Genomic DNA, 24,145 nt, shown 5'->3' on the forward strand with positions numbered 1-24,145 from the left:
AGTGGGGTGTGAGCCATTTTAGGTGTGACTATAGCACCACATATCGAGCTTTATATTTAGGAATCATTCACCCGCTCAAATGTCAGAGGTTCCCTTTTCAACTTTCCCGAAAACTGTTCTGAAAACATTCATTTTTCATAGCTTAATTATTCATGAAATACAAGCCGACAAGCAAAGTTGTTAACTGACAGTTTGAAACAGTTTGAGAAGTGTCGCAAACTTGACTTATCAAAGAAATATTCCTCTGAAAGATATACATTATTTCTACAGTTTTCTTCTATTTATAAACTGACAAAGAGCCTTTTTTTTGTTCTTAAAAGCTGATGAGAAAAATATCTTGATTTGTTGTTGCTGTATGATCTGTTTCCTCTTTAGTCTATTTGATTTATTTCCACTTTCATTGGCTGTTATGAGATGTGTGATATAACTCAAAACAATAAATACACAAAAATCTTAACTTTAAAAACACTTGTGTGTGTATAACATTACAGGATTGTGATTCATGGATTATGCTCATTAGCACAAAGATATATTTGTTTGTCTGTGCTTATTATTGTCTAAAAATGATGAGACAGCTGCCTCTCTAAAACCGAACTGCAGTTAACACCTTTAAATCCAATGTTAAATTGTTTCTTAAATAAAAGGCCTGCAATGCAATAAAAATGGATTAGTCCCACAACTGTCCATGATGCAATGAGAATTCAGAGGCTGAATCATAATCATTAGGGAGCTGGATGAGCAAAATTTTTATGCTAATGTTTTTAGCTAAGTGAGTTGAGGGCAGACAGAGAAATTTAATGTCTTTTAACGGAACAGGGGGAGGAGGAGAGGAAGCGCATGTCTCATGAAGTCATGCCAGTTATAGAGAACTTCATGAATCCCGGAGGACATTGTTCTCAATACTCAACTTTAAAATACACATTTAAACAATTTATCAAGCATCATGCCAAATCTGATTGTAAACTGAGAATCAACTGAAATAAGAGATGAAATAATACAAGATATGTGGCTTGGAATACAATTTTATTATCCACAGGACAAGATGAAGCTTTATCCATCTGTGTGTCTACTAATCTATCAGCTATATCTATCTTTTCCATCTTTGAAGTAATAGGTGAACATATAGGAGCTTACATGGGAGAAAATCCCAAGGGATGGAGGGAGAGGAATCACATGTATTAATGCAAACATGGGAGAAGATGAAAGGAGAGTGATGATGTGGGGGAAGAAGGAGGGAATAAGCAGGTGGTTGCTATCAGTGGATTGAAGAGATGGGCTACAAGCTAAACAGTCTGGATATTTGTCCTTATGCCAGAGCTGAAAATGACAAAATAGAAATCAATACTGTGATCAGAATGAATGTTTGGTGTTCCACCTCTGCGCCTGTCCTACTCTGTCTCCCCTCTTACCGTGTCAAACCCATAGCTGATTTTGAGGGGTAAAGTCATTGATGGACAACCCAAAACACCTCTCAGAGACAAACCGTATCCATGGTGGATTCTCCACACTCAGAGTCTCAGACTTTGAAGTGTGTTCCAGATTACGCTGTCAGGCCTCAGGACTTTACTGCTGTCAAGTCATTAAGGACATTTTTACTCCATTCTCCATCCTCTGTATGAGTTTACATATTTGCAGACTGGCTTGATAAACCTGTGGATACATAGAGTGGTTAGGTAACGTTTTAATTCCCCTAGAACGTTTTTACTATTTTCTTAGAAAGTAAGACAAACCAAACACAGATGGTTTAAGACTTTTAAAATGTTTAATGTTTTCCATTAATTTGGGCTTTACAAAGTGTATAGTACACACTGCTTCTATATAGCATAAAAGCTTCAGAGGGTATGAAAACACTTTTCCTTTTCTGACACTGATGAAGCTTCAAAACAGCGTACGCTGTTCCGTTCCTTCTTTTTATACCATCTAAGCTCTCATGAACCCACAATCAGGCGCTACAGCTGTGACATCAGTGAAGTCAATCTGGTTTAGTGATGAGGGCCTGAGGGTGGAGATTAGGCCTCTGACACTTCAGGCTGGTTAATAAAAGCCTGGTACACCAGTCATTACAGCAGGAATGGCTGGTTTCACACTTTTACATCATCAAGACAATAGTCTGCTCTCTTTGCGGCTGTACAGTTTGACCTCTGAAATCTCTCCAGTCTCTGTGTTTGAATATCAGTAGGTATGCATATAAAAGCAGATTTTCTGTGTCCTTTCAAAATTTCTGCCCTTTCATAGTTTTTGTTTTATGATAAAGACAGCAGTTTTACAATAAAATGCTATGTTACATGAATGGCAAAATAGTGTATGTTTTCTTATGGAAGTAAATTTTTCCCTAGAAGTATTACCTTCTCTATTAGGTTTGCAGAATGAGATTTTTACTGTTGTGTTTTTCTCTGTGTGTTTTGATCTAGCAGGATAATGGAAAACAAAGAGCATATCAACATTTTTGATGGGTATTCATGTCATTCTGTCACAGGAGTTAGACAGAAGCTCAGAACAAGGCTGACAGCATTGAGCTGCACAAAGCACCGTGCTCTTTGTGTCCTTGTCATTCAGGTATTACTCATCTTGCAGAAACCTCTTTAAATATTTACCTTAAGCGGATTTGTCGTCTTAAGAGGAGAGGAAATCACATTGTTACATTAGGAAACACATTTCAAAATAACAACGTAAGGTAGCATGTTGTTCTGGGGAATGTAACATCTAATATGTTACGGTAAGGGTACGATTTGAAAACGTCATCAAGAAAGTAATGCACTTCAATCTAAAGTCATTAAGACACAACAAGCCAAGCTCATGTCTCTTTTGTTATTTAATAGCTGAAGGCTTTGGGGAGTCCAAAACAGGTTGGTTTCATTTTACCATCACCTGTCACTGATAGCAGATAGTCACACCTAGGGCACTTCCACACTGTTTCTGTGGATGCTGTGTCATTTTATGGCTGGCCTAATAAGAATCTTTTTTTAGCTTACACGTGGGCTTTTTCAGATGAATGAAAATGTTTTCTACATAACTAGGAATGGGCACAGCATGAGAATCTCATGGTATAATAACCTTGAGTAAAATCTCATAACTCAAACATTTAGACATGATTTAATTGCTTTTAAAACAAAAAAGCAATACTACAATAGCATTGAGTATTACACACTTAATGTTGTCTGACACTTATTCACAGTATTTATTTTAATTATTGAGAATACATCTGAAAGTATTGACAGTCTATTGTTTCATCTGCTTGTGACAATGTCATCTTACAAGCAAATCAATGACATGACAATGTGACCATGTTGATTTACAAATAAATCAAACCAAATGGTACATCCGTCAGAGGTCAATAAGTTAGTGCTAAATGAAAATAGTAAATCAGTTTCAAAGCTCTTTTAAAGAAATGTACACGGTGGAATACTAAAGCAAAAAAAAAAAAAATTATGCTTACCAATTTACCACAAAGCAAAAAATAGAATAAACAACTGTTGAAATTAATAGAAAAGTTTATATAAATATTTAGTAGAATGTTAGTTTTTCTGGTGCTAGTGCCCTTTATTTGCAAAGGATCAGACAAGAAATGAGTAGTAAGAGAAGGGAGGAAGACATGCAAAAAAAGTTAGTAGGGAATTGAACCCCAAACTGCTGTGTTGAGAATTAACAGCCTCTGAACATAGGGCAGCCATCCTACATCTACAGCACAAACCGCCTCAATTCTACTTTTTAAATACATTTTGATGCTGCCGCCCATGGGTACAGGTGGAAAATCAAGCACAGCTTCTGCCCGCTCATGGCTCACCCACGTTGCTGCCTATATGAGGATGTGAGGAACATGCTGCCAATGGAGACACATCCAACTTGATTAGAACTGAACCAGGCATTAACTGGTTTCTGACACTGGAAGAGGGGCTAATGAGCAGTTTCCAGGAGGTAAGTGATCTCCATACTGACGCTAGGGATCAGGATACAAAAAACTGGAGTCCAGACCTCCGACATCAACGATGAATCCAGTTTCTGTCATAGGTGACAATAGAGGTGAGAGTCAGGACTACAAGAAGCAAAGAACTCAAATAGATTAACACTGAGCAAAATGATCTGGTGATTGTTGACTGTCTTTCAGCTCCTGTTGATGAGCATTAATGAGTCTCATCTGAGAAACCCACATCTGCTGGAGACAAGATGGAAGAAACACTGAAACAACCTGTACATAGATTTGTGGGTATTACCACCATGGTTTAAAATTGGTTTTTAAACCAAAGTCAATCTCAAGATCCTCACAAATCCACCACATTTACACTGTGGATAGATGGACGTGTTTATGTGTGAAGCAACTTCTCAGTCTCTTATCCGAGGCTTAACAACAAGTAGCCCTTCCAAAGTAAACACATTTATGATCTCAGAGGAAATCAATCTTCTTTACACAATACCAGTATTGTGGAGGTGTTGTGTCATCATCTGCTCATTTGGCATGATGCTAATTTGACAGCTTTTGTCCTCACCTTCCACGCAACGGAAAAAAAGACCACAGGAAAAACATATTGTTGTTCACAGAGCATCCAAAACATAATTTTCTGTCAACTGTAGTAATAAAGGTACACAGTGTGGGCTGGGTACATTTCTCTCCTAATCTATAGTCCACTGCAGAAGCCCATCCATCACTCTCCAACGAAAGAGATGTCCTCCACTCCAGAGACGGCTGCTCAGCCACAGTGCTACAACAACATATGGGCCTCTGCATCAGTCAGTTTGAGTCCATATAGAAATGGGTTGGATGGCTCAGTTGTTTGTTTATATTGAGATCATGTTGAACATTAACTATGTTAACTATGTTAGATTTATTTAATTTTAAGTAGTCAGCGCTGTGTGAGTGAGTTTCTGGATACAGAGTGCCTCACAAACTTGTTCCCACCCTAAAACATTTTTAGATTTTGCTGCAAATTTTAATGTCTATAATTAGTTTTTTTTTATGATCGTTCATATTGAATGATTGTAAAACAGGAAGGAAAAGAGCACACAGTTTTGTTCAGTGTTTTTTCAAATAGAAATTTGAAAAATGTACACAACCCCTTTTACTCTGACAACTTTAAATACAATCCTGTGCAACAAATTGCTTTCAGAAGTCACCTATTGCATAAATATGATCCACCGCTGTCAGTGAGATGACTATAGACTATTAGTTGTGCCATGATGCAAAGGTGGCAGGAAGAAAATTATTTTTGGAAAGAAAAAAAAGTCATAATAAATTTCATGTACCATTTGCCACCAGCTATGTAAGAGACACAACAAATATTGGGCAGACAATGACTATGAAACCAAACACTGCATATCAGAGGGGTAAAATACTGTAGTTTCCCAGACAGAATGGGAGACTTGACAGGTATGGCTACAATGCTGGTTTAAAGCTAATTTATTGGTTAGAATCAGACAGAAATAAATCTAATTGGGAATCAGTCTCAAGATTTAAAAATTGGTCCTTAATGACACTAAGCATTCTGTCTAATTGAACCTGATCAAATTAAAAATGAGTAAAAATTTCACTGTACAAGTCAATAGCTGACAGACTCTCACTTTAAAAGACTTTCAGTTGTAACTGCAGCAAAAGGCAATTCTATGAAGTATTTATTCAGAGGGGCTGAAGACAGGTATTGTAATAAAAGTATTTTTTTTTTGCTACACAGACACTAACGTGTGTCAGTCTATCACATAAAATCAAAAGTAATATGAATAAATCTCTACATTTATTCAGAGTTACAAACGCTTGGTTGAGTGTGATTGTCAGATTAGCATTTGTTGAACTCTTCCTGGCAGCTCTGACTGTGTAACCACAGGCAGAGCAGTCGGTGTGCATCCATGTGTGCGAGTCCACCTTGCTCGTATGTTCGACCCACACTGGCTCCGCCATCTGCTACCCGTCCGAGCTCGGACCAACCCAGCAAGACTCCTCACGCACACACAAATCCCAGGGTCCTGGTTGCGGTGGCACAGCCAGGTGGCATCATACCAAGTGACCAACGGTTGATGCCCTCATGCTGCATCCTCTGCTGCACCGTCCACCAACAGGAAGTCCCTCTCCATCATCCTGCATTCTGTTTTGATGTGCACGACGGCCTGATTAGCGATGGGAAATAGTGTCTGTTCGTCTGCCCTCCCGTCTGTTTCTCTGTGCCATTTGGCCTGATTCCCCACTTTGGAGGGGAGAGCATGAGACATGATCCTCACTAAGATCAGCAGCTCATATGTGTGTGTGCGTGGTGTGTTTTTTTTTTATTTTTTTTATAGAAAACGGCTCTTGAACAACTCCTTGGAGGCGGGTGTCAGATGGCAGGCGTTTGTGTTGGTGTATGGTGGGGGGATGAAGAGATGATGGATAAAGGTTAGAATAGAGGGAAACAGAAGGAGGGAACGTTGGTCTATTCTCTGCTCTTTAGCTTTTGTTCTCAAAAACAGTAACCCCCCCAGGCTCCTGTCGCCAAAAAACCAAGGGTTATCCTTCAGTCAGGATTAAAAAAAACCTTGTGAAGAAGAGATCAGTTATGATGTAAAATGTGGCATACATTTGAGTTTTGTGGCTTCAATTTTGTAAATGTGTTTGAGATTTATATGTATGCTAGCAGGAATATTTTCTGTAGGTTTTCTGCCAGGTTTCTTACATTCAATCCAAATGGTGCCCTAAAAAACCTAATGTGCTTTTAATTCAGGCCAAAACTGTGTTGGGGGAAAAACACGGAGCCTCAATGCCAATAGCCAGGAGGCCATTTCAGCGTCTAATCAGCAAGGACCAATTAAAAACAAGGATTTAAAATAAAAACACATACAAAAAAATCCTGGCTCCCCACACTGAATCTCTTTTTTTGTCCTACTTAAATATTTAATCTCAATAAAAACAAGCTAAGATAGCCTCAGTAAATACAAAATGTAGTTTTCAAATCATGATTTTATTTACTTACAGACAAAAGCTATCCAAACCCACTGAGCCTAGGGTGAAAAAAAATTTAACTTCCAAACCTAAACACTTTGACCACCCTTAGCGACAATTTGCTCTCAGGTGTTTGCTTTTGCTGCACTCTTTTCTGTGACTGTTTTAATTTTGCCACATTAGAGAGTTTTCAGACGCGAATGGCCTGTTTAAGGTCATGCCACAGCATCTTTATAGGACTTAAGGCCAACCTTTGACTAGACCACTCCAAAACCTTCATTTTTTTTCATTCTGATCCATTTAGAGATGGACCTGCCACTTTGGATCATTGTTCTGCTGCACAAGGTAATTGTGCTTCAGCTTAAGGCCATGACCTGACAGAGAGCAGAGGTCACGGTTCCATCAATTACAATGAGTTGATCTGAAACAGCAGACAGGCCAGTAATCACATTGCCACCTCCATGTTTGAATGTAGCTGGATGACCTTTTTCGTGGTCAATTTTACGTTAGATTAATAGGACGCACTACTTCCAAAAACTACCACTTTTGACTCCTCAGTTGGAATAAAATTTTCCTGGAAGGGGATCATTAAGATATTTCTTAAAAAATGTGAAATTGGGAATATGTTTACTCTTTGAGCAGCAGTTATTTTGGCCTTGAAACTCTCTAATAACTTGAAACTCCTGGTAAGGTTCACCGCTGCTCCATGTTTTCTTCATTTATGAATAATTATTCTAACTATAACCTTAGAAATAGCTTCTGAATGTCCTTAGGACAGATGTAACAAATAAATAACGTGTCCCATCTTGAATACCTTTAAATAAACATGATGTGATGTTGTTTGATATCTTTTAGCTTGCTTCATGTTGTCAATCAGTTTGCATTTAACTAATTTCTGGTTGTTATCAGGCCTCCGTGTGGCTACTAAAATTGAACTGAAGTAGTTATTCACCATTAATTCATGATGAAAAAATGGGGATATTACATTTTTCTATATTAGTTTGGATAGCATTTTCCCCCTAAAAATAGTCAAAATTTAAAAATCTCCTGTTATGTTCATCTGATATTTACTTTTGCTTAATCTGATAATGTCAACTGACAAAAAAAAACAAAAGAAAGTAGAGCACATTTTTAAGTTATGTTTTATATTTGATTTAATTTAATCAGTCAGAAAAGTGTTTGATGCACAACAAACTTTTATTTTAAATTTTAAAAAAACAAAAACTCAATAATTAAGGACAAACATAGATGAGGAATTCTGAAAGGGAATTAAATATCATTAAATGTTCCAGGAAAAGAAAAAAAGGTTTTATGGCTTTCTGATTGTTGTGAGCTAGTTGAGTACAGCAGCATCTGCAACCCACATGAAATCTAAAAATACTCCTGCACCATTGACTGCTCTATGCCGTAGCCTCTGCAGGTAAATGAAAAACTGTGTGCACATGGTATATTGGAGTGTGCATGCTAAACTGGAGATGAGGTATGGTCTGTATTCGCTGGGCTGCTCCAGGCTGGTATGCAACCTTCAAGCCTAAATGTGCAGGAATGTTGCAATACATTACCCATATGTGTAAGTAGACTTTTGCACTGCGCTCTGAGATTTAAAAAATATATATACTGGTCCACTAGACTTAGGCAGCTTCTTTCACTTCATGTCTGTGTTGCTGTTGCATGTTGCTGTAGACTGTAAGTTAATGCCTGGGTTTGTAAATCTGATAATGGCAGCACTCTATTGAAATGACATTCAAAGAGGGCAGGGATAATCTGTCAGTCATGCTACTAACAGATGTGGAACAGATGTAGCCTACACTTAGCTAATATCATTATTGTGATGTTTTACTTTTATGTTTATAATAGCTTGTGATCTGGAATATCAACAAACCAAACAGGCAAGTAGGGGATTTTTTTCATATGGGCTTTCTGCCCAAGACAGCATGGCGGAGGGGGAATGATAACAAAAATGTATGTTAAAAATCTATCTATCTATCTATCTATCTATCTATCTATCTATCTATCTATCTATCTATCTATCTATCTATCTATCTATCTATCTATCTATCTATCTATCTATCTATCTATCTATCTATCTATCTATCTATCTATCTATCTATCTATCTATCTATCTATCTATCTATGCCACCCTTCAAAGTGTGCCCCCCTTTTTATTGCCACCCTGGACAGTTGCTCATATAACCCTTATCAAAACCCTCCACTGATCTATCTATCTTAGTCTATTTTTCAGCTTCTGTTAAATTACATAATAAAGAAAAAAAAATTTTTCCAAACTGGAATTTCTTTAGGAGAGGGAGATTAAGGCTCCCACCCCATGGAAGACCCACAACTACATTTACGCATGAGGAAAACTCAAATTTTCAGTGTTGCAATTGGTATTTAGCCGAAAAAGGTATGACCCGTTTTATCCTGGAAGTTTGAAAGATCCACACACCGAGTGGCCATCCCATCCCCGCATCGCTGTAGCGCACAGGTGCGGGGCAGTCACCTACAGCTCGCGCCGCTCCGCCAATTACAAGCAGCGAGCGCGGCCACGTGAACAAATCCCGTCGTCTAAATTGAGCGGAGAGCAGCAGCTCGGAGTGAGCGGCATCCCTGGAAGCAACACAGAGTGGGAAGTGATATCAGCAGGCTGATCGGGAGCAGCAGTGCGCAGGTAAATTGCTTTCTTCCTCTCCATCTCTCCGTGGGTTTGTCCTCTGAAGCTGTATTATAAAGAGCCGTTCGGCGGCGGGATCTGGGACAGGATATGTCCAGTGCAGGATTGAATTTGTTGCCGCTTGTAGATGGGTGATTCTCTCCTCCGATCCGCGGACAGGACAAACAGCATCATCGGCTGGCTGCTGGATCTGCACTGAAACTGCCCCCCCTTCCTGCTCCACACCATGCACTACCTCCCTCCCCCTTGTGTCTTTGCAGGCACATGGCTATTGATAGTTGACAGAAGCCTCCTAATCCCTGGCTGATCTAGGCTGACCCGTCGCAGGCATTTTCGACAGCAGGAATGTTGACTGAACTTAATTTGGTCCCGAGGTTTGTTCTAATTGGTGACGCCCTCTTTAGATCGATGCCGAGCACCGGAGGGGATTATTTTATGCTGCATGCAGCCAGGCAGGCAAGCAGAGGCAAGCTTTTATTGCTGAATTATTTATAACGCTGTCTGGGAGAGCGTAATGATTCTGCTTGATAAAGAGGGGACACTTTTTGCTTTGTAATCATGATTTGCTCAGTTTGTGATTAATTGTATTGCTCTTACAAAGAGGTCCCAATAGCATGAATAATTGACTAATTGCCATTCAGCACAGGCTCTGTATTTATTCTTTATGTCTCTGCAGTTTCTGTATTTGACAACAGAACATTTCATCACCCTGTAAGTTTAGTTACATTATTGATTTTAATTTGATTTAAAATGACTGTTGTCAAATTGATCTCATATTTAGCTCATATAAATGGCTCAATATCTTGTTCTCTTGTTGTCTATAATCCGACATTTTAAAACGTTCAGAAATAAGATGTCATCCCTCCACGCCACCTTGTTATCCATCTTTGATCCTTTCCCCATTAAGTAAATGCAGCACTTTTTTTGCACTTGCCATTTTCAGCCCGTCTCCACCGGAATGAGTCGACCTCGTTCGCGCCTGCGCAATCCCACCATTCATCTCAAGGGAAATTCTCCCTCTCTTTTGCTTTCTGTTGTCTCCTGCAAGACAGGAGAGATCGGCAAAGCGGCGGTATGGCAGGCGGTTGTAGAATTTAATGAAGCAACGGTCCTGTCACAAATTCAACTTTTTGACATCAACATTTTCAGTCAGTCACTGGTACTTTAGTGTTATCCTGCATACGCTATGATGGCAAATATTTTCTTTTATTGTCGCTAATAATAACAATAAAACAAAATGAACACATCCCAAGTAGATTCAAAACAATAGTATCGAGAAACAGCAAAACATGTTTTCTGAACTTTTCTCTTCATGGAAGTATGGAAAAGCTTGTATTTTACATATCTATATGTCCACAATGGTTCTCATTTTCTTTGCCAATGTTTTGTGTTGGCAGTGGTCAGCGTGTTGCTTGTCACCTAATGAGATTGGCTTCACCTCCAGCCACTATCCTGACCAGGATTAAATAGAAAACATATAGATCTTATATCTTGTATCCCTTTCTTTGAATATTTGAAACAGTGTTGCAGTTCCTTGCAATTGCCGTTAAACCAATTAATCTGTACTCCAAATGCAACTAGTTAAGAGATGCTACATAAATATCTGGAATTCCTCTTTGTTATATTTCTGATTCAGTGTTATATGTCTAACCAGATACAGTTCTTCATTCCGGTTGTCTTGATGTGAAATGAAAACTTACCGACATTTACAGGAGGTAGACAAAAAAAAATGTTTCACGGTTACATGAATAGCAACTATGAAAATAATCTGGCATGGCAGACAAAATAAACGAAGATCCTCGGCACGGAAACCGAACATTAGATGGTGAGGGTGTCTTGTTGGCTTAAAGAAGCAAAAGGGAGAGAGAGAAGAAAAAAAATAGCAAGAACTATTTAAACAAAAAGACAAAAAATATTTCCCTTGACATCCCATAAGACAGGTATAAATTTACCAACACAAAGATTTTGTGAAGGGACGTTAACATTATTTTTGCCACACTGGCTGCAGTGCTAAGCAAAAGGAGTCGCCAGTTTGAAAATAACATGGCATCACAGTCGATGAAGATTACCACAACCTCATTTTATCTTTCATATAAATGGACAAGAATTTCCCAACACAAAGATTTTGGGTTGAATCTATTCCTGAGGAGCCTGTCCAGACAGATGAATGTCTGGACATTCATCTGTCCAGACATTCATCTGAAGAAGTGGACTCCTTCGCTTTTTCGGAAAAATATTTTGAATTAGCCTGTGTATGAATGGTGCTAAATAAAAGTGTTTTGCCTTTCCTCTGGAGGCACAGCTGCCTCCGAATCAGTCTAAGATTTGTTTCTAATTAAAATGTGTCATTTTTGATGCAGCATGTTCTCTTTAATCCATCTCCTGACTAGTTACTGTTTAATAGTCTGAACTTAAAAAAAAAATTTAAAACATAAAAATGTGAAATTTTAAGACTTTTAATGTCCACTCTATGCAGAAATATTACTAAGAAACCACAACTAATTGGTCTCTTGTATTAATTTCATTTTTTATTTTTTTAAGTTTCACTTCAATAATAAATTATAAATTAAGATGTAGCACTTTTAGCTCCAGTTGTATTGCGATAGGATGCCAGTTTGGACCTGCAAGGTCAGGGGTTTGCAACCTGCAGCTCCAGAGGCACAAGTGGCTTACTTACATCTTTGGCCGATAAAATCCCCCAAAAACACTGGCCTCACCTTGGCTCCCGTGAAAAATTTGGTCTAGAACCTCTACTGTCGCCTAGTGACGCCCCCTCGTGGTATAAATGAGGGAGGTAGCCTTTTATAGAGCTGGTGAAAATTATATAATCACTTGTCTTGCCATATTAACCGAACTCGCTTTCGCTGCTCCGGTTGTCAAGGCGCTGTTAGTGTCGGACTTGTCCTCGTTGGAACTGGACTGCTCTGTTATTTTGTCGGGCTAAGCTTTTTTCCCTTTCATTACTCGGTTGGATTTGTTCCGTGTTGGACTCCCAACAACTATCTGCCAGTTCAGTAAGTTACTGTTTTCTTTCTGGACGTTTTCCCCTTATTTTCTGTCTACACGCGCTTCTCGCTCGGAGAGAAAACATAGCTGTAAGTGCTGGAAATGTGCAATTTAGTTTACCACCGGCTTATGTGTGTTAAATGTATGGAAAACCATCAAGAATTATTTATTTATTTTTATTTTATTGGGTTTGCTTTCGCTTGTCTGTGCCAATGTGAAAAGAGGAACTATAAGTGAAAATATGAACTTTCCCCAACCTTCATATTGTAAAAGCATTTTCAGTAACTGTTTGCTTGTGTTTTTGTGATTAAAGTAATAACGTAAGTATCGGTTGCAGGTGTTTGGCCACTTCCGCACTGTACCCCACTGCGAGATATCTCGGCTCTTTGTTCGCCTCTATATTCTATTGAGATGTTTGAAACACCTGCCAGCTGAGGTGGCACACACACACACACAAAAAAAAGTTATCAGTCACCTTTGTTCTGTTTTTTAATCTCGTCAGGACGTCGCTTTAGGGAACTAAAAGTAATTTCCTGAGGCTCTGAGGTTAAACCATTTCCCCACGCAGCAGCTGCTGCAGACGTATAGCCGCAGAGTTTTTAGCGTGCCTGAAAAGAAGAAATGAAATGATGAAACGCCACGCTGCACCCGCTCCTTCTCGCTGAACCAGCTTGTTTGCATACTTACACCTGAGATGTAATTGTAGTTCCTTTTATTCCTCCAACAATTGAGGCGGGAATCATAACAAGCCTATCCACTAGTTAACCTCCCAGCTTTAGCGTAATGAGATCTTTCCTGCTTGATGTTTACAGTATGTGGCTGGCAACAGTTTGCTGCTGTTCTGATTCACTGGCTAATTAATGGAGCTGCTATCTGCTGTGCTCCAGCAGTCTGTGCTGGTTTATCAGGTCCTGGTCCCTGGTGATCTCCCAGCCTGACTAATGGCCCTGTTGCCTTTGGGTTATTTTTGTTTGCTCCACCCAGCTCCATGTGCTTGAGATGATCCAACAAACACACACGCACACGCCGACATACCTGCTCTAGTTGGGATAGTAATGTGGGGTGTCTTTGTTTGTTGAATAAGTCCAGTTCCTGCTTCCCTTGCCTGGATAGAGCTGATTTATGGAGTAGAAACGGGGCGTTAGGGTGTTGCTTGTTGCAGCCATATAATGCTTCTCTTGTATTGCATACAGTGGAGTTTGTCAGTGCGTTTTGAGAGAGGAAGACATGGAGTGAGGCTGTTCATATTCAGACTTTACCTTGGTGTGAAAGATCTAGACTGAAGATGCACCATCTATCAAGGATAGAAATTGGATACATTTCTCTTTTATCTCTTTTTTTAAATCTCTTTTAACTAGGGGCAGGTCAAATATAGATAGATTTGAATCTATATTCCTTTTCATTTAAAGCATCAAAACTAAGACCCTCCTCTGTTTTCAGTCTGTAAATGAATCAACCAACAGCATGTAGTTTTCAATTTTACTAAATATGATAAAGATAACATAAAGATCAGGAACCAATTCTTATATGGAGTTATATATATTTTTGCATTACTCAGGATCTTTATCAAAGAATATACAGCACATTTTTTTATTTCATCCACTCTAAAAAATATAGTTTATAGATCAGACCTATAAAAAAATAAACAGATATTTGTAATGGCCAGCAAAAGCCTGAGTGCATCTTGAATCCAAACTCCGGGATCTTATTAGAGATAAAGTTTTCTGCATTGACTCTTCCTCATTGCTCAAAAATATGAGAATATGGAGACCTTTTATTTTATGTTTTGTCTGTCTTCCTGGATTATTATTTTTCCTAAGTTCTGGTGCCGGTGTGTGACATTTTTTTGAAAAAAACACTTTTTTTAATTTATGTTGTTTATTTTTCCATAAATTGTTTCAAAAATATTTTTTTATAAAATTGCTGCCTTTTCTGTTTGTTTTAAATTATTTTTATTTGTTTTAAATTAGTGTTATGATGATGATGCTAGTGTCACTTTGGATATGTTAAGCACCTTCCACATATATTAGCATGGCTAATATAGAACTATAAAAGCCTTCCTTTTTTTCTTTTGCAGTAGATTTTTCTTCCAAAATACTGCAACAAAGGATTCATTTTTTAAATGTCTTTTTTTCTGTACACATCTTTACAAGCGTGTTACAGGAACTGCTGCCTTTAACAGATTCCCTGTGTATATTACAGGCTGTTTTCCAGACTTCCACATGTTAAATGTTGAGCCTTTGGTGTTTGATATTCCTGGTATAAATCAGGTGATTCAGGCAAGAGTTTGCACTGCTCGCCTCAGTGGATTTAGACATGGGTTTAATTTCCACTAATGGAACTTACTTGTGCCTGCACCCAGATTAAGGACAAACAAAGCCATTATGGATCCTGGATGGAAAACCCAGATACATTTTGCCCTAATATCATCTTATCACGTAGAATCACCATTCCGGTTAAGATCAAGTAATTCCACTAACATGAGCACGGATAAATATATATATATATATATATCTATATATATATATATATAGATATATATATATATATATACAGTATATATGTGTGTGTGTGTGTGTATTTTTCCTTTTTTTTGTTTGGACTTGTTGTTTTCCTTTGTCTGTTTGGTACAGGTCTTTCTTTATGTAAACCCTCCAATGTCTGCTTTTTGTCTGGGGTTCTGCTGATGTTTATATTATGTTCCCTATTCAAATTGTTTAGAGTCTCAGTAACAGACACAGGATGTCTCTTTCTTCTTGCACTGCCCAGCAGCATGTGAGTTCTGGTATCTATCGGTGAAACATGAGTCTTCCCACCATGTCTCAGATTTGAGCTTACAGCAGCACATTTGGAATTATGTCAGCTAGGGAAATGTAGCTTTAATCCAATTGGCTAAAGCTTTAGCAAAAGCATTCCTTATTGGGGGACATGGATGCTGGCTGCCAAGGTTTCTGTAAGCACAACAGGGAGTTGGGAGTCCCACTGGTGCTGTGCTGAAGGAGTGACTGTGCAAAGGGGCAGCAGGCAACAGAGAGTGCCACTGTTTTGAATGTTCCTCCTCCTTACACTGTAATAAAGGACCCATCTGCACTCTGCTGATTCAGATCCATCCTGCTGACCATATCTATCTCTGTTGTTGATCTTGCACACATGCAAATACACATGCAAACACCCACTCTCCCCTGCATGCCATCTGCAGGAACAGGAATGGCTTTCATCATGTTTGAGGAAACATCTTCGCAACTGGCAAAGGAACAAAGCCACCAAAACAGGAATATTGACCGGGTGTGCATGTGTGTGTGTGTTGAGTGTGAGAGCTACAAAAGGAGAAGAAATGGAGATTGTCCTGCCAACTGCCTCTAAAGCCATTCCTGTTTCCTTTCACCTCTGTGTGGAATCCAGGAAGAGGTCGGAGTGACAGAGACACGAGATCCAAGGCAGGGAGAGAAACAAAGTGAGACAGTTTGGACAGAAAGACAGGACAGGAGAGATGGCCTTGTAAGGCTCAGATATTTAGCATGAAACTGAACCTGAAATGAACTATGAAAGAACTGGTTTGCCAGGTTTGCGGTATCTAGATGATCTGGAGCATCCGCTGCATTAAAAGGTAAATTGCTAGCTATGTGGGCATGCTAAGGGTCTATATCCTTAAAATTTATTAGGGCAGTGTTACAAGTGCTCCTATTAACTGATAACCTAGCTTAGTAAATGATGTTTTATAAGAATTATTATCAGCAGTTTGATTTGCAACCATAGGCTTAATTGACCTTGTGAAAAATTATTAGTTCACTTGAATTTTAACATGCATGTTTGTTTTTTTTTTTTAGATTTACCGGTACTTAGAAATTGACTGGTAACCAAATGGTTAATACCATTTCTATGTCCCAAAATTCATTCTTTTTGAATCAGTAATCTCGCCATACATAGAGACAGCGATAAGAAGAACACTCTTCAGTATAGGCGCTCTTATTGAGAAAAAACTTAAATGTATACTGTATAGATAATATTTGTATGAGTCATATATTAGACGTTGCCAGTATTTGGAATTGGTGTTGAAGTACTCATGGTAAGTGATTTTTTTACATCTGTACTTAGTGGCTGTTTAACTTACATTATCACTGGTTTTCAAGATGACATGTGATGTGATATTGGAAGGAGTCCTGCAGATTGTCAGAATATAGCTTATCAAATAGCCCTCTCCAAACTACTGACTGTTTAAGAAGTAAACTTAATTCTTATTTGATGTTGCATCATAATGACAATGTTCCTCAGCATTCTACCCAACACTGTCATATGCTCTCCTGGCCAAAACCCAACAGACCATATGACAGTAGCCCGTTTCCACACAGATCCAAGCTGTTGTTTATTTCCATTTTGTTTCCCCTCCTTCTCCCCTTCTCTTCAACATGCACACGTTCAACTCCATGCATTCTCGCATTCACATGCACGAAGTAACTCTCCCCTGTCCCCTCCTCATCTCATGTCCCATGCAGCTCTGCTTACTGTATCAAAAAGAGCTTGGATCAGGGAAACTGTAGCTTACCCTCATTCACAGTTCCAGGAAGATCAAGCTATTAATTTAAACCAGGTAGACCATATTGGGAGTAGGAAGGGATAGTTTCCAGTTTAGTTTTAGTACCTTAGTTCAACTATGTGTCTAAGAGGGAAGCAGTGGAGGATAAAATAAACTAAAAATCTGTATATGCAGCAATAATCACAGAAGAAATACTGCTAATATCTTAGATGAACTAATTACACCTTTCCTGGCCAATTTCTATTTCACCATGTAAATACAGATAGTAGATCTAATTCTGATGTTCTCTGTTTATTTTCAAAGAACTACAGGACAAAAATATCTAAACCAAAATGTGCTGCTGATCTTTCGAGAGAGGTTTTTGTAACTAGCAGAAAAAGCATAGCTCCTGTCTCATTTCTATTTAACTAAAAAAGTCCATCAAAATTTATCCTGAGGCCTTTACAGAGTGATCATGGTGTAGGTTTTTAGTTTTGGTGTATTTAATAAATGGAAGGAGAGGGAGAAGTATTATTTAAATGCATGATTATTGAATAAGTTACTTTGACAAAACTTGTTACATTAAATAGTTTGATTTTACTGCTACGCAGGACACAATCATTTTACTTAAATACACTGATATATTGCTTCTCTATGAATGTAATATTTGAAAAATGGTAATATCAGTCACAACTCTACTTTTAGCATTTGGGTTTTGCTGGCATCTTTATAGTGTTTACTGTTGCCACAATAAATCAATAATTATACGAGTTGTTGCTACTAATAAATAAGCTAATCTTCGTGGTTTTAGTCAGCTCGTGTGGCTGGAAGCTGTATTTTCCCCCATAATGACCCACTGACTGGGGTTAGCAGATTAAGCGTTGCTTTCATTTTTGCGCAGAGGCGGATCACCCTATAATTGGTTATGGAGATTATCGGGGAGATGTTGGTGAGAGTTCTGATGTGGGTGTTTATCTAATAAAAGGGGATTTATGGGACTCTGGCAAGCTGAATGACATGCCAGAATCAAGATTAAAACTCCATACATGTAAGATCACACCTGCTTTTTGTTAATGTAGTAAAATGATTCATTGCTCGTACTTCCTATTTATTCACAGACGCGTGCAAAGCCTGCAAAGTTTATCTGGTGCAAGATCTGCTGTGTGTGGCCACTTTGTAACTTTATGGATGCACAGATATTTCTGTAGCATATAGATTTGAGAATGTGATGTCTGCTTCATGTCTACTGAGCTGGATTCAGGCGTATATGGGGAGCTTGCTGGGAGAACATGTATGAATAGCAGAGGATGCAGCAGAGCAGCGAACTCTTTCTGACACACTTATACGTGCTGGAGAGCAGACGACAGCACTTGCTGTGAAACGCCACCATATTTCCTCTGAGATCTTTTCATCTTCTCACTCCAGCACACTCATCATCAGTCTGTGTGACTAGTGCATGCACAGCTACCTTTCAGTCGGCTGCCTGTGTGCATGTGTGTGTAGCTGGAAATCTGGAGAGGAAGAGGACTGTGTTTGTCAGCAAGAATCTATACGTTGTTCTTACTTTTTATTAATGAGCTGTCTCACTGCATCTTTCTTCTGTCCATCTAAGATATAATGTGTGAAAATCCAGCTTTGCATTACTAGAGGCTTTTAAGATAAGGATAGATTTTTTGTTTTTTGCATTGTGGTATTAAAAACATATATGACAGTGCTAAAGGCTAAATAAACAGATTAAATGCTACATCAATGGTGAATTTCTGTGTGCCTTTTTCTACACGAACAATTGTTATCGTGTGCAACCTAGATAAAAGTACATTACAGTGGACCCCAGTACTTGCAGGGGTTAGGAACCACAACTACTCGTGAATAGCTCATCTCCACAAATACTTGAGACCTTCGCTAAGACCACTTATAGCTATCTGTGTTAGTACTCTAATCACTAAATATACCTAAATAGATATTAATAAACACAGTGTATACTTAACACATCTGCAGACACCAACATCTATAGCCGTCCCTATTTTTAATCAAAGAAAGTACAGCCTTTTAGATTGACTGCTTTGCAAATGCCAGCGAATAGTTTGTCAAATAACATTGCACCTCGACATTTCTTTCAAATATATATATATATATATATATATATATAAAAAGACAAAAATCAAATGCAACAACGGTCTTTGTGGCCAAATGTAAAAAAAATTGTTTAATTAGACGTTCTCAAAAAATGTACTGAAATGCATATTAGAACTCTAATCTGTCTTTTGCTGTTGCTTTTGAAGTGAACATTTCTAATGTGCTGAGTGCCCTTTCAGCTGATGTTGATACAGGACTTGTTGCAGTGTGGATAGTGACCCATTCTTATTAGTCTCAGTTGGTATCTTTTTAAAACCTTATGCTTTTTGATACACATTTCATACTGAAACACATTAACCTCTGGGACAAAAAATCTTTCTCCTTCCTGGATACCAATGTACACCTCTCATATCAGAAACTTAGTTTATAATCAGTTTGGTAACAACTCTTCTAAATAAGGCACCTGGAACATGATGCTATGTTACCACTTAGGCAAGTTTTTCTGCAAACAAACATGAGCCTCTGTGACACTGTCAGGATAACATACTTGCTTGCTTAGACTTGGTCTACCTACACTGGCTTGCACATGGAGAGAGTGTGGGTTTCAGGTCAGCATCCTCCTTCACAAAGGCACTCCAAGGTTGGAGACCCAGCTTTTTAAGAAGGCTGAACGGTTTGCCATCTTCCCTGCAGCAATCCAGAGTCATCCTGTCATGATGTTGGTAAAACAGGCTGACAGAAAAAGACTCCCTCACCTTCTGTTTTCCAGTCACTACGTGGAATGAAAAGCAAAGCCTAACCGAGTCAAAAATACAAACTGTTCTTAAGCTCGAAAGTGATAAAAACCAAAAGGTTCCCAAGAGACTTTTTAAATGTTTTAAAAATGTTTTACAAAAACATTTAATATAAAGTAGTTTATACATAATGAGCTGCAAAGTTGTCTAGAACTTGTTTGATGCTTGTGGACCAAGGTGACTTCTGCCTAAATGAAATGGATTTAATGAATTTCTAACACTTTTAACAAAATTGGTTGTCGAGGGTAAGCTCTATTACACAGTTGTGGTTAAATATGCTGATCACTGAGGAGGCCTATGGCATAGCAGTAGAAGGGGATCCACTGGCCACCTTTCTGTCTCTATATGTTTCCGGTCTAATTGAAAGACAACTAGTCCCACAAAGTCCTGTTTATCTTGTAAATGTACTGAATACAAGTATTTGCATAGCTGTTGTTTAGCTTGTAAAAGATCAGTCCCATAACCACTGTTGGTGACACTGGCCCAATTTAACAATTGGCAGTAACTGGGGGGAAATATTTCGAGGGCCCAAAAGTAGGAGTTTTCTGCTTTTAATGAAATTATGTTTTTCAACTTCAGCATATTGCAAGTTCATATTACTGTGAGGCATCTTATTCCATTAAATTTTTATGTAAAAACTCCAAAATAGAAAAAGGCATGAGACTTTTTTGGCCTAGGGGGAAAATACCCGGTTCACAATATTAAGCAATTTTTGTCACAACATGTGAAGGAGTAAAACCCAAAAGCAGGGAAAGGGCAGGGGCCAGGCAGGTAAAAAATAATTATAATTTTACATAAAAGGAGATTCAAAAACTAAAGTCTTGGAGGAATCCATAACACTAATTAGGGAGAAGACCATAAGCAAACAGGAAAACATTAAGCAAACATGGATAAAACTCAAACCTAAGCAGAAGATGTGCTTTCAAAACAAAACAGAAATACAGAGAATATACACAACTGAAGACTGTATTGAAATACTAAGGTACAAACAGAAGCACAAGGAATCTAAAACTAAAGAATGGCCTGATCATGTAAAGGATGATACCTGAAACAAAAACAATAGCAGCCAGGTGATCAGCAATCTGCAGCAGCATGTGGGGATGGGAGAACACTCAATTTCAATTCAGATTATTTATATTGTGCCAATTCACAACAAATGTCATCTCAAGGCACATTACAAAAATGTCATTTCAATTTAGTAACCTATAAGCATAACTACAATAATAGCTCAGGACACTCTGTTACTCTTTGTTTCATACAACTGGAGAAACGTCTTTTATATCCATTAAAATGACTATATACCGTTGATTTGGTTTGACAGTATTTTAAAACAACATTTTCTAACTTTTTTCAACCATTTAAATGGATAAAGCTGCCTATGCCTAATTATGCCAGAAAGAAGAAGAGCAAATCATAAGACCTCTTCAAACTGGAATTTTTTTGTGGTGGTTGTTTTTGATGCATTTTAAATAATTTGAATTTCTAACTATGCAAACTGCCCCCGCGCTTTTCTTTTTCAAAGATCATTTTTGGAAAAACTATAGAAACCGTGAAGATTATGTGTTCTTAACAACCTTTAGTATTTTTTACACATAGTTGAAACTTGTCTTCCGAGGGCCTCAATGTTAAACTGACTGTGTTTTAGAGGCCCCCATCCTCTTAAATCAGACTCTGCTGTGACTGGTCAGCTGCAGCTTTATGAGCTGCTCGTAAGTTTCTGTAAACTGTTGTATTTCTGCCTAGTTGCTGTTTCCTCTTTCTCAGAAGCTTGGGACTGATCTTTCAAAAAGTAGAACAATGTACTTATTTTGTGGATTGTTGGGTGCTTGCTCCCTGTTTGGCGACAAATATCTGCAAAGTTTACAAAGTTTCTGTGCAAACAAAACTAGTTTTGGTTCCTTATCTGATATTGGACAAGTAGACTTTAAGTAGGGCTAATAGCAGCAGTTGGTTTAATAAAAGCAATCCTTAAAATCAGCAATGTGGTTCAGTTTAGGTCAGTGGTAAGTTTCAGTATGAACTAGGTTATATTGGGTTTGGTCTCACTCTCAGATCCACTTTCTGACTTCAGAGATAAACAAAAAGCCACCACTCCTATTTCTTGGTTCACTTTTTTGTCTGTATCAGTTTATACTGAAAGTTTTTGAAATATTCACCACTGCACTACTTCTTTGAGTAAGTTCTGGTTGAAGTAAAAATCAGTAGTGTTCACAATCCATTTTTCTTTTTGCGTTTTCTGCATATTTGCTCTGCATAACAGTTAGTCGGCTTGGGGTTGATAGCCAAAATCTTTTTCTGCCACTGAAGGCAGCCCAGATGCACTAGTGGTACTTGTACAACAGCTGAAGACATTTAACTCGTTCAGCTTTGGTGTGTATAGGGCCTCCTCCTTGACAAATGAGACATATGAGATTCATATTCTATTTATTGAATATGAATATATATTACACTAAAAGCCCATCTCTAGGTATTTAAATATATTGAATAAATCTGTCCAATGGCCTGAATATCACTGAGGTCTAAAACGTATTTGTGCACAATTTCAGCAGCATAACTTTTGAATGACGCATTCAGTATTAACATTCTTGCAGCGTTTTATATCACAGAAATGAGGAGGAAAGTACAGGAAATTAAGTCTCGGTTCACAATAAACAGGAAAAACAAATCATGTTTTATGACAAAGGTTTTATCTGGAAGGGATCCCAATTCACACAAGGTCATTTATTGATTATGGAAGATGTAGACAGCAGTTGGGTTATTACCATGGGTTTTATTAATATGCTTCCTGCTTTAATCCCTGATCTCTGTCTGAAAAATACAGACAGGGAACGACAATCTTTTCCAGCTGTGGATCGTTCCTGTGACCTAATGATACGTTTCAATATTGATCTTTGATGTCTAAACGGAGTTGTCATCAGTTGTTGCATTGCTTTTGGCACTTGCTCATACAGGATCATTCATACTGTTTTACAGGAAACCTTAAAGGACGAGAAATTGGATATAAGAAAAAATTATACCATTATACTAAAATCACTGCTTAATACATTTTTATTTTACTTTGTTAACCTAGTGCCAACACATGTCTGTGCTTTACAGGCAAATTTTTGTGTTGGATCTGTGTGCTGTTGTTGAATCTGTATTCAACACATTTTCTCTGTTCAACAAATAAATATCTCTGCTTCTGTCAGTCAGTGTTAGGTAGTCAGGTTCCTATCGGTTCTACTCCCGGGGCAAAGCTGTTTTTTGTAAACTGTACTGTCATATCAGTACTCAGAGCTGCTATCTCAAACTGAACAGCTTTCAAGCCATGTACATCTAATTCTGCCTCGTGTGAGACATCACTCTCATAAATGTGTCTGTGTAATGTGTAGATCTATTATATGTGTATATTTGTTATTCAATGAAAGACTTTTCTCCAAGGCCAAAGTTTCTCTAGAGAATAAAATTTTAAATTTACTACTGCATAGTCAGCCATAAACTAACTTTATTGCTTCATACGTTTGGACTTTCAACTTTGCAGCTCCTTGGTTTTGAACAATGCCCAGCTTTGTTTTGTTCAGAAATCTATATCAGCTACTTAGTCAGTTGTTGCAGATATTTCTTTTGCCCATAATCTTACAATGGAAAATAGCTGAAAATTAGCCAATTGCATAAAATAAAGTTATAATATAGTTACATTCTGTAAAATATTAAGCAAGGAACAGTTCCCTTTTTTGCTCACGTTTGCAAAATGAAGTTGGTAGCTATAGTTTGCTCCCACTTTCTATCTTGCTGTCAAAGATCTACTGTTACAACACTGAAAACCACAGCATGATTTGGACAGTGTTATGTTATGTATTAATTTAAACTGATCAGACTTAGTCTTTGTGGCCTGTTTCAAAAGGCTGTAAAGCACCATTACAACATTATGTCTCAGTTTGGATTATTTTCTGTCCCTCTTAAAAGTAGATATACCAACATCTTGCTTAATTCATGTAAATCTGCTTGTTTTTCTTGTATTTTTTTTACAACCTCTAATCCAGCAGGTGGCTAAAGTGTAAAGAATCTTAGAGGTGTGCTGCTGCGTGCCACTTATGCTGTGGTCAGCTCACGCTATTTCTGTTGCCGCCAGTGAGCCAGCTGAGATCAACCCTGCCCATTTTGGACAGGCACATCAGGTTAATCCATTCAAGTCTTGAGTTCCT

At 38.1% G+C, this 24,145-nt stretch overlaps 1 protein-coding gene across 7 annotated transcripts in view; it reads left to right on the forward strand.

Moving 5' to 3' along the window:
* Window positions 1-9,465: 9,465 nt before the first annotated feature.
* Window positions 9,466-24,145, forward strand: part of strbp (spermatid perinuclear RNA binding protein) — an 88,597-nt gene continuing 73,917 nt past the window's right edge. For 3 of the 7 annotated variants that reach the window (XM_032569287.1, XM_032569290.1, XM_032569288.1), the window contains exon 1: window positions 12,439-12,586. The gene's annotated coding sequence lies outside the window, so the exon portion shown is untranslated. Of the gene's footprint in view, window positions 9,570-12,438; window positions 12,587-12,915; window positions 13,015-24,145 lie in introns of those variants that run through there. The other 4 variants (XM_032569286.1, XM_032569285.1, XM_032569289.1 and 1 more) reach the window with 4 other exon arrangements.

This window comes from Xiphophorus hellerii, chromosome 8 (genome assembly GCF_003331165.1).
Source record: "Xiphophorus hellerii strain 12219 chromosome 8, Xiphophorus_hellerii-4.1, whole genome shotgun sequence".
Classification (NCBI taxonomy): Eukaryota; Metazoa; Chordata; class Actinopteri; order Cyprinodontiformes; family Poeciliidae; genus Xiphophorus; species Xiphophorus hellerii.